General features: G+C 45.8%; 1 protein-coding gene and 1 long non-coding RNA gene across 3 annotated transcripts in view; one reads left to right on the top strand and one right to left on the bottom strand.

The window, feature by feature from the left end:
- SLIT3 (slit guidance ligand 3) overlaps positions 1 to 20,226 on the bottom strand; it is a 619,464-nt gene that overhangs the window by 252,310 nt on the left and 346,928 nt on the right. The gene's annotated exons all lie outside the window — the stretch shown is intronic.
- On the top strand, positions 9,279 to 10,107 carry LOC309622744. Its single transcript, XR_014241102.1, has 2 exons — positions 9,279 to 9,311; positions 9,627 to 10,107. It is a non-coding gene; the product is annotated as an uncharacterized lncRNA (long non-coding RNA).

Here is a 20,226-nt window from a genome sequence, read left to right on the forward strand (position 1 = left end):
AATGGGGTTTTGGCTTCTACTACATGGAAGTGACTGTCATTTTTTTCCAGCAGGGATCTCTAGCACCTCGAGTGTCCCAAACAGCAAACTCTCTGTAACACTGACCTTGATTCTGGACGATAAAGGACTTTTGGCGATCTGGTTCCTTTTGGGCAGAATTCTAGAAGAGGACAATAAAAGCCTACAAAATAAGGAGGTCAGCCCTGCCTTTGGGGGAAAATACGCATACTTATTTGATTAATTTGGTTTATATTTGGGAGTCAAAGATTTCAGCCAGCTGGAGCCCCTGGCCCCTTCATGCCAGCCCTCCATCCCCCCTTCCCCCAGGGTCTGTTGAGATCCTGAATCTATGAACTTCACCGGGGTGCTAACTTCCCCTCTCCAGGATGCCTCAGTCTTACAGAATCACAACAGCTTCATGCACGGGGCCAAATCTTTGGAGAGCAAGAGAAACAACTTAACTAGAGGCAGGGAGGATAATCTCAGAATGAATTATTCACCAGTGAGACCATCAGGGCTGCACGGAGAGAATACAGATGCCCGCCGTGGGGCTACATCTCACCAACTTCCTTATTCGGTTTTAATGCATCTTTCCAACCCTTGTGAATCGAGTGTACGTATCGGCATTCAGGGAGCTTCCGCAATGATTCCAAAACTGCTGCCTTCCCACTCCATCTTCTAGTTCAAGCTTACTTCTCTGAGGGTCGGTGAAGTCCCTTCTCTTTAAATCCTTTTTTGTTTAAGTCAGTTTCTCTGTCTGTTTCTGTCCCTATCTCTCTCCTTTTTCGGCTTATTTAAACTCAGTCTCTCCCTATCACTGAAAAAACAACAACAACAACAAAACAGGAATCACAAACACCACCCACTAAGTCTTTCATGTTGTGCTCACTGATACATTAGATATAAGCCATTGCACAAATACCCACACACATCTCTCATTCATTCATTTATAGACTTTGGAATAACTGCAATCTCACCATCATGACGCATTGTTACGCTCCGTTAGTGGGGGAGTAACTTAGCATAATGGCTGAATGCGGAAGCCCTGGAGTCAGATTGCTTGAGTTTGAAACCCAGGTCTCTGATTTAAAATCCTAAATTTTTATTTCTCATAATCTGTGTATTTGGACATCATCTGTCACCTGACTTGTGAAAGGAAAAACGATAGGGAACCTCTATCTAAGAGGGTATTTTCTCTGCACTTGATCTTGCACAGAAAAACAGCTTTTCTTTTTCTTGTTCTTCTCTGTGATCTTCTGGAAAACTCTCACAAGCCCAACTCTTCATGTTCCAAACTGCCCTTAATGCCTTCACTCAGAGTCACGTACACCGGGGCTCATCCATTCACCTCACGTGCAAGACGAAGAGGGCCATTTTATGTAGTAAAGACATATGGGACAAGCCAACCTCAAGTTCACATCCGTTAAAGCATTTCTCTGTTGGCAACATTTTTACAAGCCTCTCACAGCTATATGCTTAATTAAAATAAAAGGGTGATACACACCACTGCACCAAGTCCTTGCTGATGTAGAGGAAGGGAGGGAAGAAAATGAGTGCATTAGTTCCCCTTTATTAAAAGAGTTATTTCAGCATGACATCTCACATAAAGACTAACCATTAGCAAAATTAAAAATTAGGTGAAGTTGATTTTGGGAAATGCACACATTAGTGCCTTCCTCCTGCCTCTGGCTGCATCTCCTCGGTCCTGTCCCAGCTTCAAGCTGCCTACCTGCCCCACCCATGTGGCATTCTTGATCTTCAGTTCCCAAATCTGATTATCATAATAATGAAATGACAAGCAGAAGGAGAACTGTTTGTTTATAATTTCTGCCTAATACTTACTCAAATTAAATAAGAAAAAAATAGTCAACTTTTACTGAGCACCTACTATGTGCCAGACACTATTTGAAGCTTTATTCATAAATGCTTGCTAAATTATTTAAACCACTCTTAGGGAGTGTGGGGGATGGGAGGCAATATTTACTGAACACTTGCCACTTTCTAAATGCATGATGTGAGTTTTCTCTTTTAATATACTAACCCTGCAAGGTTAATGAAATGAACCCCATTTCACAGATGAGCAAACTGAGACTTTGAGAAGTTAAGTAACTGGCCCCACTCTGCAGTGTTACTAAGTCAAGTGCAAGGTTTCAAACTGAGGTCTTCCTCTTTGCAAACAAGATCAATCCAATATAGAACACTGTAGGAGGAGGGTGGGAACCGACATGAATAAAAATCTGCAGAGAAGACCTAAATACACATTTCTCCAAAGAAGACATACAGATGGCCAATAGGTACATGAAAAGATGCTCATCGTTGCTAATTATTAGAGAAATGCAAATCAAAACTACAATGAGGTATCACCTCATACCAGTCAAAATGGCCATGATTAAAAGTCTACAAATAACAAATGCTGGAGAGGGTGTGGAGAAAAAGGAGCCCTCCTACACTGTTGGTGGGAATGTAAACTGGTGTGGCCACTATCAAAAACAGTATGGAGGTTCCTCAAAAAGCTTAAAATAGAGTTGCCATTTGATCCAGCAATCCCACTCCTGGGCATATACCCAGACAAAACTACAATTTGAAAAGATACATGCACTTCTATGTTCATAGCAGCACTATTTACAATAGCCAAGACATGGAAACAACCTAAATGTCCATCAACAGATGAATGGATAAAGATGTGGTTCATATATACAATGGAATATTACTCAACCATAGAAAATAATGAAATAATGCCATTTGCAGCAACATGAACGGGCCTAGAGATTAACATACGAAGTGAAGTAAGTCAGACAGAGAAAGACAAATGCCATATGAAATCACTTATATGTGGAATCTAAAATATGACACAAATGAACATATCTACGAAACAGAAACAGACTCAAAGACATAGAGAACAGACTTGTGGTTGCCAAGGGGGAGGAGGGGTGAGGGAGGGAAGGATTGGGGGTTTGGGGTTAGCTGATGCAAACTATTATATACAGGATGGACAAACAACGAGGTCTTACTGTATAGCACGGGGAACTATATTCAGTATCCTGTGATAAACCATAATGGAAAAGAATATGAAAAAGAATACATATGTATAACTGAATCACCTTGCTGTACTGCAGAAACTAACACAACATTGTAAATCAACTGTACGTCAATAAAATTGGAAAAAAAGTCTGCAGAGGTGGGAGTGTGCACGGTGCATTTGAGGAGGACGAAGGGATTAACCAAGACCAAAGGGTCCTGAAGGGGAAGACAGAGAGACCACGGCCACAGAGAGGGGCTGGGCTGTAACTGCAGATGTTGGAAGGCCAGGTTAAGGCCATGAGCTTTAGTCTGGAGGCAGTTGGCACCCATCAGAGGTTTTTAGGCAGCCTCACTAAAGAAGTGCTTCATGAAGGCTGGTCAGGCAGTGATACATAAACTGATTACAGGGGACGCTGGTAAGGAGTCTGGGCCTGAGACTGGGCTGGACTGGAGGGGCCACTGAGAATCATTAAGAAACTGAGGATGCTGCTTGATAAGGGAACGATTGCTATCCTAACTCAGGAACTGAATTGATTCAGATAAATATCTTAAGATACGCTTACCACTTGAACATGTATCAAAAGTCTCTATTTGAACTAGGAATGAAGCAGATGTGGAAAGCGAGGATATTTGTATTTAAAAGGCATTGAGTAGCTGAGTTGACAGATCAGGTACTTAATGAGATGAGAGCAGGACTCATAGGAAAAAAGAAATCAAGGATGATTCCAGCCTGGAGTCTTCATGACTGGGACAGTGAGAGTGAATCCATGAACGGAAGAGAGATGCCTGTACTGAGAATGTTTTGAAGAACTGGTTTGCTTTAACACATCATTAGATGGAAAAGAAAAAGAAGGGTGAGCAAAATGACCCCCAGAACATTCTATAAGCCAGAGACCTGGGTATCAGTCTTTTTTTTTTTTTATTCTTTTATTTTTTATTATTCTTTTTTTTTTTAAATTGGGGTATAGTTGCTTTACAGCGTTGTGTTAGTTTTTACTGTACAGTGGAGTTCCCTGTGCTATACAGCAGGTTCTTATTAGTCATCCATTTTATACATATTAGTGTATACATGTCGATCCCAATCTCCCAGTTCATCCCACCCCCCAACACCCGCTCTTCCCCCTTTGGTGTCCATACATTTGTTCTCTACATCTGTGTCTCTATTTCTGCCTTGCAAACCGGTTCAGCTGTACCATTTTTCTAGATTCCACATATATGCATTAATATACGATATTTGTTTTTCTCTTTCTGACTTACTTCACTCTGTATGACAGTCTCTAGGTCCATCCACGTCTCTACAAATGACCCAATTTCAGTCCTTTCTATGACTGAGTAATATTCCATTGTATGTATGTACCACATCTTCTTTACCCATTCTTCTATCGATGGACATTTAGGTTGCTTCCATGTCCTGGCTATTGTAAATAGTGCTGCAATGAACACTGGGGTGCATGTGTCTTTTTGAATTATGGTTTTCTTTGGGTATATGCCCAGGAGTGGGATTGCTGGGTCATATGGTAGCTGGGTTTCAGTCTTGATGTTTCCCTCTCCTTAACTATTTTTTTTTAAATTGAAGTGTAGTTGATTACAATGCTGTGTTAGCTTCAGGTATATAGCAAAGTGATTCAGTTATACATACATATTATATCTACTCTTTTTCAGATTCCTTCCTATTATAGGTTATTACAGGACATTGAATATAGTTCCCTGTGCTGTACAGTAGGTCCTTGTGGTTTATACATATTATATACAGTAGTGTGTATCTGATAGTCCCAAACTCCTAGTTTATCCCTCCCCCTCCCCACTGTGCCCTTTGGTAACCATAAGTCTGTTTTCTATGTCTGGTGAGTCTGTTTATATTTTGTAAGTAAGTTCATTTGTACATCCACCTAATCACCAAGTTCTATTATTTTTACTTCCAAACGTCTGCGCAATCCACTTCTCTGTCTCCACTGGCCTAAGCCACCAACCCCTCTTCCTGGGCTGCTCAGATTCCTCTGCTCTCTCCAATCAACTCTCCACCTGGAATTCAAAAGGCTCTTTTATAAACATGAATATAATTAGGTAACCCCCTTCCTAAATATCTTTTAAGGCTTCTCAGCGTCCTCAGACTAGGCCCAGCATCAGCAAACTACGGCCCGTGGGCCGAATCCAGCCTGCTGCCTAAATAAAGTTTACTGGAGTACAGTCACGCTCGTTCATTTATGCATTGTCCTTGGCTGCTTTTATGCCACAGTATCAGAGAGTGGAGTAGCTATAACAGAGACACTCCGGCCCTTTACAGAAAAAGTCTGCCAACCACTGGATTAGATTAGAGTCCTTAACATGGTCCATGAGGCCCTGCACAATCTAACCCCCACCTACTTCTCCAGTCTCTCTTTGTACCACTGATCCCTTTGTTCTTGGTACTTCAGTCATTCTGGCCAACTTCCAGCTGCTCACAGGGCCACAGAAATGGAGCTCCGTGGTAACGTCCTGGCATGGCCCATGGAGCATCCTGATTCCACGTGTTTCTGGGAGACAGGCCTTTTACACTGAGGGCACTTCCAGCTCTGGTCTTCGTCTGGCTTCCTTTCCCTGTGTCCTGCTTCTCTCCCTCCTGAGGACTGGAGTCCAGTACCCTCCATCTCTATCAATCCTTCCTCTTTAAACCCTCCTTTTAGGAGAGGAGCCCAAATCAACCACTGCACCTCATTTCAACTCAAGCCAGTATGATGAATGCAGGAACATTTCAGTTTTGAGCCTAACTTCTAAGTGAGAAAGTCTTTCCCCTTTTTCAAAACCTTCCAGAGATCAATGAGCAGGTGGGAGGACTCAGCAGAGTGGAGGGAAAAAGGTAGAAAATCCCTTCCTTGCATCCCTGAGATTCTATCATAGAGGAAAGCAGCGGCCTCCTCCACCAAGGTGAAGATCAGCCTGAATTTCAGATTCAGGGTCAACCAGTTTTTACTGAGCATCTTCTAGGAGCCAGGAATGGTGCTAGGAACATTTGCTTGTTATTTTGTGTTGTCCTCCTAAACCTGTAAACTAGTCTGGGACTGGTTGCAGGCGATAGGAGGCACTTCTAGAGAGTTTAAGCAGGAAGACCAACAGTTTTGTAAGCAACTATCAATTCTGTGGCAAATGGGATTAGATGCTTACAAACTTGCTGGGTGTGCTGGAGGAGAAGGATCCAGGGTGTGCCTTGGGAGTAGATTGCAGCAATAATACTGCAGAACTGACCAGCCAAGGGAGCTACTTCTATGCACAAGCTGTGGAACCAGGACACAACTGCCCCTATTGCTGCTTCCAGAATCAGACCCTCTTAGCTGCCATGTGGGGATTTGGAAACTACATCCAGAGATGCTGGCCCCATAGCCATGCCCTACCTGCCAGAGCCACACCAGCAAGGTGGATCCCTGGTAGGCCTCCTCTCTTCCCGCCTAACTCCATTCTGGATTCCAGTCTTGTACAAACACATCAGATGGAAGATATTAAATCACCCCTAGAGCCCCAGCTGCGGGAGAGTCTGGGAATGGTCATTTTTAGCTTTCCCATCTCTGCAGGATAGGGACGTACACAGGGAAGGTGCTGGGGTGGGTGTTGAGTAAGGCAGACTGTAGTCTCTGTCTACAGTCAGAGAAAAAAAGGGGGGGGCTGCTTCCCTGATTCTATAGAAGCAGAAACCAAGGGTCCAAGGGTGACGTGTTCAGTCCCAAAGTCAAGTCCAGGTTTGCCAACTCTAAGCTCCATTACTTTTCCTAATACAGGGAAAGAAAATGTCATTTGTTATATTCAAAGGCAGTAACCAAGTGAGGTCTTGGTCCTCTTACTGCCAAAATGACACATTTTAGAGCTCAGCTAGCTGCTGGGAAACGGATTCAAAGTCAGCTGACAAGGGTTAGCCCGTGAGCCGGAATGGGTAGAATCTGGAATCTCTACCAGCTTTTCCAGCAACTCACCATTCAGAAAGTGATTTGCACAGGATGTGTTTCATCCCCTAATGCACTCAATGGCAACAGTGCTTTTCTCCAGGAGCAGTGACTCAGAATTCAGGATCATCATAAAACTACAAGCTATAGTTCCCAAAGAGCCAGAAGTCTAACTCCATCTACCCAAGTGGTGGAGAAGGGTGGATATGAGGTCCTCAGAAGAAGCTCATTTCTCTAGGAGGGAACATAGGTCTCTGGTTTGGGGGACTGCAGTTTTCTAGGAGTGAGTAGATGTAATTAGCTATGCAGTTAGTCATCACCACTGCCTTGGCTTCAGCTCCTGCCATATCTCAACTGGATCATCACAAAGCCAGCTCCCTAGGAGCCCAGCTTCGAGTTTCTACCCTTTGATTTGTCTTTCTTGCTACCAGACCTATATTTCTACAATCTAGATCTAACTCAGATAATACCCTGCTGAATAACCTTTTAGCTTGTCATTGCTTAAAAGATAAAGTCCATTCAGCAACAACAACAAAACAACCCAATTAAAAAATGAGCAATGGGGACTTCCCTGGTGGCGCAGTGGTTAGGAATCTGCCTACCAATGTAGGGGACACGGGTTCGATCCCTGGTCCGGGAAGATCCCACATGCCGCAGAACAACTAAGCCTGTGCGCCACAACTACTGAGCCCGTGCGTCACAACTACTGGCGCCCATGCTCCCTAGAGCCCGTGCACCGCTACTACTGAGCCTGTGTGCTGCAACTACTGAAGCCCGCACGCCTAGAGCCCTGCTCCGCAACAAGAGAAGCCACCGCAATAAGAAGTCCATGCACCGCAACAAAGAGTAGCCCCCGCTCACCACAAATAGAGAAAGCTCATGCGCAGTAACAAAGACCAAACGCAGCCAAAAAACCCAAAAAACCAGAAAACTGAGCAATGGACATGAATAGACTTTAATCCAGAAAAGATATATAGATGGCTAATAGGCACATGAAAAGATGCTCAACATCACTAATCACTAGGGAAATGAAACTCAAAACCACAACGAGATATCCCATTATACACTTTAGGATGGCTACTACTAAAAAATTTATTATTTCCTAATAATAAGTGTTGGTGAGGATATGGAGAAATTGAAACCCTTGTGCACTGTTGGTGGGAATATAAAATGGTGTAGCTGCTGTGGAAAACAATATGGTGGAGCCTCCAAAAGTTAAAAAGGGAATGACCTACCATACGACCCAGCAATCCCACTGCTGGGCATACACCCTGAGAAAACCTTAATTCAAAAAGAGTCATGTACCACAATGTTCACTGCAGCTCTATTTACAGTAGCCAGGACATGGAAGCAACCTAAGTGTCCATCGACAGATGAATGGATAAAGAAGATGTGGCACATATATACAATGGAATATTACTCAGCCATAAAAAGAAACGAAATTGACTTATTTGTAGTGAGGTGGATGGACCTAGAGTCTGTCATACAGAGTGAAGTAAGTCAGAAAGAGAAAAACAAATACCGTATGCTAACACATATATATGGAATTAAAAAAAAAAAAGGTTATGAAGAACCTAGAGTCAGGACAGGAATAAAGATGCAGACGTAGAGAATGGATGTGAGGACGCGGGGAGGGGGAAGGGTAAGCTGGGACGAAGTGAGAGAGTGGCATGGACTTATAGATACTACCAAATGTAAAATAGATAGCTAGTGGGAAGCAGCCGCATAGCACAGGGAGATCAGCTCAGTACTTTGTGACCACCTAGAGCGGTAGGGAGGGTGGGAGAGAGACGCAAGAGGGAGGAGATATGGGGATATATGTATATGTATAGCTGATTCACTTTGTTATAAAGCAGAAACTAACACACCATTGTAAAGCAATTATACTCCAAAGAAAAAAGGGGGGGCGATTACCATAAGAGCCAAAAGAATTGAATTGGTATATCCCCAAAAGAATTGAAATCAGGATCGTGAAGAGGTATTGGTACACCCACGTTCATAGCAGTATTATTCCCGATAGCCCAGGTAAAGGGAACCCGAGTCTATCAGCAGATGGATGGATAAACAAAATGTGATATGTACATACAATGGACTATTATTCATCTTTAAGAAGGAAGGACGGGCTTCCTGGGTGGTGCAGTGGTTAAGAATCCGCCTGCCAATGCAGGGGACATGGGTTCGATCCCTGGTCCAGGAAAATCCCACATGCCGCGGAGCAACTAAGCCCATGTGCCACAACAACCGGGCCTGCACTCTAGAGCCCGTGAGCCACAACTACTGAGCCCGCACGCTGCAACTACTGAAGCCCATGCACCTGGAGCCCGTGCTCCATAACAAGAGAAGCCACCGTGGTGAGAGGCCCGCGCACCGCAATGAAGAGTAGTCCCCGCGAGGGCTTCCCTGGTGGCGCAGTGGTTGAGAGTCTGCCTGCCAATGCAGGGGACACGGGTTCGAGCCCTGGTCTGGGAAGATCCCACATGCCGCGGAGCAACTAAGCCCGTGAGCCACAATTACTGAGCCTGCGCGTCTGGAGTCTGTGCTCCGCAACAAGAGAGGCCGCGACGGTGAGAGGCCTGCGCACCGCGATGAAGAGTGGCCCCCGCTCGCCGCAACTAGAGAAAGCCCACGCACAGAAACGAAGACCCAACACAGCCAAAAATATATAAATAAATAAATAAAAATTAAAAAAAAAAGAGTAGTCCCCGCGAACCGCAGCTAGAGAAAAGCCTGCACGCAGCAGCAAAGACCCAACGCAGCCAAAAATAAGATAAATAAAATAAATAAATTTATTTAAAAAAAAAAGAAGGAAGGACGTTCTGACACATGCTACAACATGGATAAACCTTGAGGACATTATATTGGGCTGGCCAAAAAGTTCGTTCGGGTTTTCCCATAACACCGTACCAAAAACACGAACGAACTTTTTGGCCAGCCCAATACTAAGTGAAATAAGCCAGATACAAAAGGACAAACACTGTACGATTCCACTGATGTGAGGCATTAGGGTAGTCAAACTCACAGAGACAGAAAGCAGAGTGGTGGCTGCTAGGGATTGGGCGTGGCGGAGGCATAGAGAGAGCTATTATCTAATGGACATAGAGTTTCAGTTTGTAAGATGAAAAGAGTTCTGAAGATATACTCAACACTATTGAACTGTACACTTAAAAATGGTTAAGGTGGTCAATTTTATCTTATGTGTCTTGTACCACAATTTAAAAAAAAGATACGAAGTCCAAGGCACCTGGTGTGGCATTCAATGCCTTAGACCAATGGGTTCCAACCTGCTGTTCTAGCTTCGCCCCCTGTATCTTGCCGCGATGAACTATACTGGCCATTCCTGAAGCTCATCACACCCTTCCACATCTCTGGGCCTTTGCTCAAACTGTTCCCTGGACCTGGAGTGTCCAAATGTTTGCCAGACAACCCCTTACTTACTCTCTTGACTTCTCCCTGAGTTTAGAATCAAAGTCAACTCTTAATTCTGAGTTTAGAATCAAGGTCCTTTGCTGTTTTGCCCGTGGACCAACTTGCCCACTTGCACCCTGTTCTACAGTCACATAGGCCTTCTTTCAGTTCCTAGAACACCCAAGTTCTTTCCTGCTTCAGAGCCTTAGTGCACACCCTTCCCTCTGCTTGGAACGCTCTTGTGCCACCATTCCCATGGCCGGTGGGCTTCTTACCAGTATGTTTCAGCTTCACTCTTCAGAGAGACCTTCTCTGATTGCTCCACATACAAGGGCCCCCATCCTAATTCCGTAGCTTCTTTCCTTCAGGGCGCTTGTCAGAACTTGCAATGGCATCACATACCTCCTTGACCATTAGGAGTCTGCCTCTCTTGCCTACAATAATGTCAGCTCCGTGACATTAGGGACATTGTTCATGGCAGTGTTGAGTGCCTACTACTAAGTGGGTGCTGGAGGCATCACCATCAGTCCCTGGTCAGGCGTCATTCCTCTCCGACGCCTGTCCTAGTCATCCCAGCAGAATGGATCCCTCCTTTATCTGGTTTGGTCTGAACTTTCTTCAACTGCTAACTCATCACCTATCACATCATGTTACCGTTAGTGTGGATGGGCTATTTCTCATACCGGATGGAGAGCTTCAAGCCAGGGAATCATACATTATTAATCACGACATTCCCAGCACCCAGCAGAATGCTTGGCAAATAGTAGGTGCTCAGTAAAGGTTTGTTTAATGTGGCATTTTCCAAACTTTTGTCATTTTTTTCACCTTGAAGATTTCTGTCATATTTACTTACACTTCCCTTTAAGTTGGCTCACATTTAAAAAATTATTTAAAGAGGAAAAACGGTCATACCAGTAAAATCAAGAGTTTACTGTGCTCATGTATTTTCTCTATTACACATTAAATTAAATGCATAATAATAAATTAAGACATTTTTTTCATGTACCCCTCAATAATGCTGACTATCATTCTTTGGAAAACACTGGTTTAAAGAATGAGCACCTTGATTCCATGCCACTCTGCTGTCCCTCCAGGATCTCTGGAAAAGACTAGATTTGGGCCAAGCCCAGGAAAGCAGGCACCAGAGTCTGCTGTGTCTATCACGTCTGTCCACCTTTCTTTCCCCTGCGTAGAAACCTGGCCCACGGGGACATTTATTGCTCCTTGTGCATGCTCAAGTCTTTCTAGAGGAGGAAATGCCAAACATAATTTAAAGATCTCTTCTTTTTTTTTTTTTTTTAAACTTTGGGTTTATTTTATTTATTTATTTATTTATTTATGGCTGTGTTGGGTCTTCGTTTCTGTGTGAGGGCTTTCTCTAGTTGTGGTAAGTGGGGGCCACTCTTCATCGCGGTGTGCGGGCCTCTCACTATCGCGGCCTCTCTTGTTGCGGAGCACAGGCTCCAGACGCACAGGCTCAGTAATTGTGGCTCACGGGCCTAGTTGCTCCGCGGCATGTGGGATCTTCCCAGACCAGGGCTCGAACCCGTGTCCCCTGCATCGGCAGGCAGATTCTCAACCACTGCGCCACCAGGGAAGCCCCTAAAGATCTCTTCTGTTTGACATTCTACATTCTCCTTTGGAGAATTTCTTCTTATTTATTTATTTTTTTTAACATTTAAACAGTCAGGAGTGAATCTAAGTAATATTTTAGGTGCTACTTTACTTAAAATAGAACTTTTAGAGCCAAAGCACTTTCACACCTATTTTCCCATTTTCTCTTCATAATATCTCTCGATGGAAGCTGGGAAATGGGTAATATTTTATGGGCAGAGAGAGGAACCCAGGCTGAGCTCATCTGAGTACCTCTGCCCAAAGTCGCTGGGCTGGTCAGTGGCACACATCTTTGACTCTTGGGTTAAGACTTTTTCCAGTAGGTTATATGTCATTGGCCTGGACCCAATAATAAATAATAATAAATTATTCATTGAAAGCACTGGATAGTAATAATGATAATATGATAGCTACTACTTGGTGAGTGTTTACTATTTCCAGGCACTGTTCTAAGAACTTATTCAAAGCTAACAAAGATCCTGTGAGTTAGGTACTCTTATTGTGCCCATTTCATAGATGTTGAACCCAAGGCTAATAGAGATTAGGTCACTCACTCAAGGTCACACCAGCATGTGCTTCCCCACCCCACCCAATGTCCTGTAATAATAATATTAAGCATGGTTACTACTGTCGTGGTTGTTATCAGGGGAAGAGCTAACATTTATGGAGGGCTTACCTTGTGCCAAATGCTGTGTTAAACATGTTATGTGATTGAAATCATTTAATCACCATGACAGTCCTATGAGTAGGTGCTATCATGACCTTCGTTTTACAGGGGAGGAAACTGAGGCCTAGAGGGGTTAACCCACCTTTCCAAAGCTGTGTTGGCAACTAAACAGTGGCAGAAGCAGGGTCAAAGCCAGGCATGCTCTGGAATCAGGATGAATGAGGGTCAGAGAAGAGCAGAGAGAGGGGAGATTCTGTACAACTGGAAATGAGGCTTCCCGGGATTAAAACTTTCCCCAGTTACCCTGGAGGGATAGCTATCTCTATTGACTGGCAGGTTATTTATCTGAAGTCTATCTGAGAAGTCCATTTGTGCACGAAGAGACAAAGCCTGGCTCCTATGGGGGGGGGGGGAAATAGCTGCGGAGACTGTCCAATAGTTCACTCTGCCTCTTGGGCTGTCATGGAAAGAAGCTGCTGTAGAATATGGACCACTGGGAAGTGGCCGAGGCTGGCCTCCATGGCAGGGGAGAAGGCTGCCTCCTCACAGCCAGGCGTTATTCCGTGGGTTTATTCCTCCCTGGGGAGCACACCCACCTTTGCCCAGTGTCTACACTTAGGAAGGCAGGTGCGGAGGAGACATGGTGAGGCCAGGGACCCGCAGCACCAGTCAGTCTCACAAGACAGAAATGAGGTCCCAGTCAGTGTCACACAGGTGGGGCAAGTGGCCCACCTGCATCGCTGGGGAGGAGTGATGTACAGATTCCTGGGCATCCCCCAGATGAACCAGCACCTGCAGGGGCAGGGACTGGGAATTTAAGAGCCCCCTCTCAGCTTTGAGAACCCATGGCTGCATCTTTGCCTAAAGAAAAGGCGGCTGAGACGTGGGGGGAACCATCCACTGCATGAAGGGCCATCCGTGTGGAAGAGACGAAACCCTTTTTAATTTTCCCTGCACAGCCCTGCCAGGGAAATAGGTGTACATTTCACCAAACAATAAAATGGGCAGACAGCCGTGGAGGCGGAACGCGTTATTGTCTGGGGCTCCGAGGCCAGGCAAGCTGGTTTCCAAGAGGCACTCTGTCACTTCTCAATAAGTACAACCCTCAGCCCTGTAACTGCTGTTGCTGTGATTAACAAGGAAGTTTGGGGCACTGCCCTCCTCTTCCCCCTCAGGTCTAGAAGCAAAACCCTGGGGTGCATCAGCAGCTGACACCTGCAGCTCAGCTCACATGAGAGGCTGAGTTCCAGTTCTGGAAATTCTCAAACCAGGAGTCCCCTGGAGGCCTGATCCGCCCAGCACTGTCCCTTGTCCTGTTCCACGGTGCCACACACCATGAGCAATGTGCCTCCTGGGCAATAACTTGTGGGCTTTTGGGCCCATGGAAGATGTAACATCTTATTTCAGAGGATAAATGCTGCAAATCCACAGGGAGCCTGCAAAGCCTCCTGGAATCTCATGGGCCGACAATTCTGCTGCCCGCCTGCAAATACCGTCTCCTGCCCTGACGGCTGACAGCCAGCCTGGGCCCAGAGACCTCCACGCCCCCTGGCAGGCAAAGCCCGGGAGGCCCTCACTAATTGTCTCCTGGGCGGTGCCCATGATTTGGCAGGAAAGAAACGCAAACATAGATCAAACTCCCCAGGGCAAGTCAGAGCAGCAGCCGAAAAGGTTCCCCAAAAAGAAAGACCACGCAATTTTATTTTGCCTTTTCTTATGTCATGTATGGAGTTTAGACTGCCTCTTACCCGATACTTTCCTTTTCAGAGAAAAAAAAATCAGATGGAGGATTTGAAATAACACATGATTAACTGATTGACTGACTGATTCATTTATCCATGCATCCATCCATCCTGCAAATATTATTGTACATCTATTATGTGCCAGACACTGTGCTAGGATCTGAGGATGCAGGGGTGAGGAAAATAAAGACATGGTCCCTGGCATCACTGAGCCTAAGATTGAAATGGAAGAGAGAACTTTCCCCCATCTGCCCCTCCACAGAAATGTCAAGTCACAAGTTCAGAGTTCTGATAAAAGTTCTCTCCGAGAAGGAAAGGCACGGTGTGTCTGAGAGCATATAATAAGGGCTGTGTCCTAGGCTGGGTAGGGTGGGTGGCCCTGGATGGTCAGGGGATCTCAAGGCCACAGGCCCAGCCTCCTGGCTTCAGTAGTTCTGCGCTGACATTGCGCTGAGTGAGTGCAGGCGAATAAAGCAGAATGAAGACTTGTGGTCGGCACGTTTGTGGCACAGGTGTCTGTTAGCACACACTTCCGCACAGGGAGAACTGCCCAGGCAGGACACGCTGGTCTGAGATGACTCCTGGAGGTTCCCCTCCCATCACCTGCTTTAATAGCTTCCTGGACATGTTTTCACCATGTACCCAAGCATTGGAGCCAGACTTTAAAATGTTCCTTGACACTTCTACTCTGAGCCACCGACCTGCAGGGGAGTGAACCCTGCCCATCTGCCCCGCCTGTAGCCATTGCAATGATCCTGGTGGGATGGTGGTGATTTCAAATATGATGGAATCAAGACCACATGTTATCGCTGAGGATCACAGGCTGGTGAAGAGAGGGGAGGCTGCCTGCTGCAGAGGAGTCTGGCTGCCATATGCCAGGAGTTCCCCGGCAGGTGGCCAGGACCCTTTGGGGCCATTTCTCCCAATCGAACCTCCAATCCCAACTCCCTACCCCATTCCTGACACTTTTCTTTTTGGTAGAAGACATCACAAATTTGCAAGTTATTCTTCTGGACCAGATAAGAAGGAGAGAAAGGGGACGAGGAGAAAAAGACACATACGCATGAGTTTCTTCTCTGTAGGTGTCTCTCTTCCTGGGCCCCGACATATAAGGAGACAGAAACAGCAGTAGTTCCTGCTGCTTTTTTTTTTTTTGGTTGGCAAAATTCCTTGCAGATAGCAAAGCCCTAGTGTATACTCATCTGTTAATCAATCAACATGCATGATGTGGGCAAGGACCTGCCCAGGGACACCCCATGAGGCAGCATGCTGAATCACCAACAAACTTGGCGGGAAACAGCACTGCGGTCAGATCCCAGCTCCTCCATATCTAGTTGTGTGACTTGGGCCAATTCGTACCCTCTGGGTCTGTTTCTATATCTGTAAAATGGGGAAGCCTGCCTCTTAGGGCTACTGTGAGAATTCAGCGAGGTCACGCACGGCTAAACCTGCCCCACGTGTGTAAAGACTTCATTCAGCAGCATAGACTACAATCCGGGTAGCGCCCCCTAGAGTTGAACACTGTGCAACATGCATAGCCTTATGTGGGAGTCTGGTCCACAGCAAGAGCTCAATCACTAGCAGCTGTTATTATAAGTTGCTATCCTTGTCTTCCGAAGCTGACACTACAACAGAGCCTTCTGCATGAATAATGCCACCAAGCATACCAGGCAAAGTGGGAGAACTGCCAGCTTACAGAGGTGACAACATCCACTGTCAGTGGATAGAGAACCTCACGGATAGGAGAGACAGCAGCTTCAGCAAAGACTCAAGGCAAAGATGGGCAGGTGTGTCAAATAGAGCAACCGGGCTGAAGTGGAAGGTATTTGATCATCACCAGCACATGACAAAGGACTTTCCAGTCTGCTAAGTGTTTCTGAGCAGCATCTCTGCTAATTCTTGCAATTACCCGAGGAGGCAAGAAGCGTGATTGCCTTTTTAGGGATGAGGAAATTGAGGCTTTGAAGAGCTGTGCCCCTGCCCCTAGAGAGCATCATTAGTGAGGTCTGGAGCTAGGACTTGGGTCCGAGGCCTCTGGCTCCAAAGCATCCATGTGGGTAAAGAGAGAAAATGACAAGGATAATCTGCGGCCAGGCCCTGGAGGTCAGAGAAGGACCAATGGGAGAGCTGGGATTATACTGAATAAGCAATGGGAGGGAAGCAACATCTTTCAACAGAAGAGTGACATGATAGAGATGTTTCTAGAGGATGCACTGGGCCAGAATGGGCTGAATGGCCTGTGCAGGGGGGAGAGAGGCAAGGAGGAATTCGTCCTTCATTTAGTACTCAACCAATGTTTATTGAGCACAGGGGTGCGCTGTGTGGCTTGCTCCATCCCCTCCCTTTCTGACGGGGGAGTTTGCATTCTGCTCCCTCAGGCAGCAGTGGCTCTAGAGTTCTGACAAAGCTGGGAACTGCAGGACTCCTGGGCGGGGAGGGGCTTGATGTGCCTCCCAGAAGCTCACCGGGACTTCAGCTCTGTTATCCTCTAAAGAGATCCACTTGCCAACGTGGGCAAGGCCACCTGGTAGATGGCACAGCGCTCATCACCTGCGAGAGCTCCCCGGAGAAATAATTAACTTATCGGAAGCTCCTGCTTGAAGGGAGAGACAGGAGAGAGAGCAGACTGACGATTCTGAGCCACCCAAGCCTGCTTCCCCTTCCTGCTGGTTGGGATTCTGCTTAAACAGCCCGCCTTTAAATGATCTACTCCCGATTCACGTTTTCTCTGCACGGAGTGAAACTACAGGAGAGAAATAGCTCATTCATGCACTCATTCATTCAACTAATAATTATTGAACCTATTGTGGAGGGAAACGGAGGTCAGTGTGACAATGTGTGCCTTCAGGAGATATCAGGCTGGTGGGAGAGACGGGGTGTTCCCACATCACAGTCATGGGGAAGCAGGAGGCTGCGGGAGCACCCAGGACGAGGGGCAGGCTTCCCGCTAGCACTGACGTTCAAGTTCAGTCCTGAGAGAAGAGCAAAGCCAGCCTTTGAGACGAGGCCAGTGTGGTTTAGGAGGGCAGAGAGCCTGTGCAAAGATCTGGAGGCAAGAGAGCCTATTTTGGGAACTAAAACAACAGCAATAAATAATGGCTAATTATTCTTAAGCCCTTATTGTGGTCCATGAGCTATGCCAAATACATTATATACATTATCTCATATATCTTTAAATGCCAAACAACAGAAAAGAATAATAACTTTGTGAAGATCAATCTTGCCCCCATTTTGCAGATGAGAAGCTGAGACTCAGAGAGGATAGCTAACTTGTCCAAGGTGACCTGTTAAAATACGCTGAAGTCGGCATTCAGATGCAGGCCATCTCCCGCCGGGTCCTGAAATGGAAGAACCACGCTGTGCCTTCAGGGCCTCTCTGGCCAACCCCGCTCCAGGAAGCCTGCAGGGATGATCTGCTCTTATCCTGGTTAGCTCTGGATTCCCTCTTATCTCCACCACAAGACAGCCTCTTCCTCAAAGTCAGGGGTGCAGCCTCCACTCTGTTGTTTTGGAGTGCCTGTTCACTCCTTTGTTTTAATTCTCCCACAGCAGCTGAAGAAGTATTTGTTGATTGACCATTCTTTTTGTCCCAGTGCCTACTGATGAAATGATCTTTTTAAATGACAAAGCCTGGTGGGTCTACCCATGCAGCTAACTCCGGTTGAAAGGGAAGTCTGAGTGTGTTTCGGCTTTCATGGTGTTTTCATAAATACACAGGGATGTAGGGTTATGATGAGGAGTAGGGAAAGAGAGCTTCAGCACAAATCGTGACATTTTGTTCTGAGCTCCTAGGGCCCTGGAGAGATTCAGAGAAATCCCATCACAGTGCTCACAGACCCAGTGGTGTGGTTTCTTTGAGAAGCATCCTTTGTATGTATGTCTGATTTTTGTTTAAAGAATATTCTTTCCAAGATGGCAAACATTAAAGAAGCAAATCTGTTTGTATTTGTCTGGCAACTAATAAAACGCATCAGACTGAAAGCAAATTTCAAACAATGAAATGAACCTGGCCTAGCAAATAAAGGCTCTGGAATCCCATAGTTACAATTAGCTTCCCCTACACAATTAGGCATGCTTAGCCTAGGGAGGATTACATGGATGGGAAATTAGTCAATTGGAAAAAGGAGATTCTAAAGAAAGCTGCCCCCTGGCATTAAGGTACTTGGATCCCATTACTTGCAGATGGGAAATCAACAACCATTAGACTAAGACCAAAGATGGGGCCAGCTCATTCACATGCCCCTCCTGGACCACAGCCTTCCCACTCAAAGCAAGTGGTCTTTGCAAAGACCTCCCAAGCCATAGCGTCCACCCAGGAAGAATGAATGTCCACCAGAAGGGAAGAAGTTAACCCTATGAGCAGCTTAGATCATACTGGAATAACAAACACACAGCTTTCCTTGTCCCAGGACTACCTATAATGCCCTGCTCCAAGGCTAGGATCCTCAATGGGTGCAGCGTGGTATTCAGTAAAGGGAGTGGGCTTTGAAATCATTCTGCCGTTTAGTCAATGAACACATATTTATTGAGCACCTACAAGGTTCTCATCCCATGCTAGGAACTGGGGCTACAGTGGTGAAGATTTCAATGTAATCCTGCTCTCCTGGAGCTTCCAGTTTGGTGGAGGTACCTGGAGGTGAAAAAACTACACAAGTAGCTCTGTAATTATAACTGGGTTTAGTGCTGTGGAAGTGAGTTTATTGCACACAGAGGTGTATATGGGAGCAAGGGCACAGTCAGAGAAGGCTTCCTGGAGGAAGGGACATCCGAGTTGGGGTCTGAAGAATGAGTAGGACTCAACCAGGTGGAGTCAGGGGAGAAACTCCCATGGGGCTATGGGGTAGGAAGGAGTCCACATATTGGAGGGACAGGGAGAAGGCTAGTTGAGCCTGGAGCACAGGGGCCGTGGGGATGAGTGTGGGGATGACGCTGGGGTGAAATCAAGCAGGCCACGTGGAAGGTCTTTCACTTCTGCCCTAAGAGAATGGGGGAAACCATTACAGTGCTTTAAGCAGGAGAGCGAGGGGATCAGAGGTGCATTTCGGAAGAAAGACACCAATTCCGTGGAGGATGAGTTAGACAGGGACAAGAGTGCAGGAGGAGATATTTAGGAGGTAGCAGTCCAGGCAAAAGGAGGTGGCAGCCTGGCCTTGGATGGTGGCAGTAGGAAAAGATGAAGTAGATAGATTATATGTTGTAGAGATAATCAACTAGACTGATGAGATATGGGGTCAGGGTAAGGGCGAGGTGGTATCCAAGATGCCATCAACCTTTTGTGGCTGGATGGGAGGTTCTGGCTTTCTCTGAGCCTGGGACACTGGAGGCAACTGGGATTGGGGAGGAAGATACAGACATGGGTGAGGATCCCAGGCTACTGCTCTAGGATGACTCACTAGCTGTACGACCTTGGGTGAGTCAGGTACCTCATGTTTTCTTTTTTGAATGATAGGAATATTAACAGCTACTCTTTTTTTTTTAAAGGATTAGAATAAACTTTGGTGTCCACTGGGAATCTTTCTGGGCAAAACTATAATTCAAAAAGATACATGCACCCCTATGTTCATAGCCATATATATATATATAATGGAGTACTACTCAGCCATAAAAAAGAATGAAATAATGTCATTTGCAGCAACATGGGTGGATCTAGAGATTACCATACTAAGTGAAATAAGTCAGTCAGAAAAAGACAAATACCATATGATATCACTTATATGTGGAATCTAAAATATGATAGAAATGAAGTTATCTACGAAACAAAAACAGACTCACAGGGCTTCCCTGGTGGCGCAGTGGTTGAGAATCTGCCTGCCAATGTAGGGGACACGGGTTCGAGCCCTGGTCTGGGAAGATCCCACATGCCACG

This window comes from Balaenoptera borealis, assembly GCF_965194805.1.
Source record: "Balaenoptera borealis genome assembly, chromosome: 2".
Taxonomy (NCBI): Eukaryota; Metazoa; Chordata; class Mammalia; order Artiodactyla; family Balaenopteridae; genus Balaenoptera; species Balaenoptera borealis.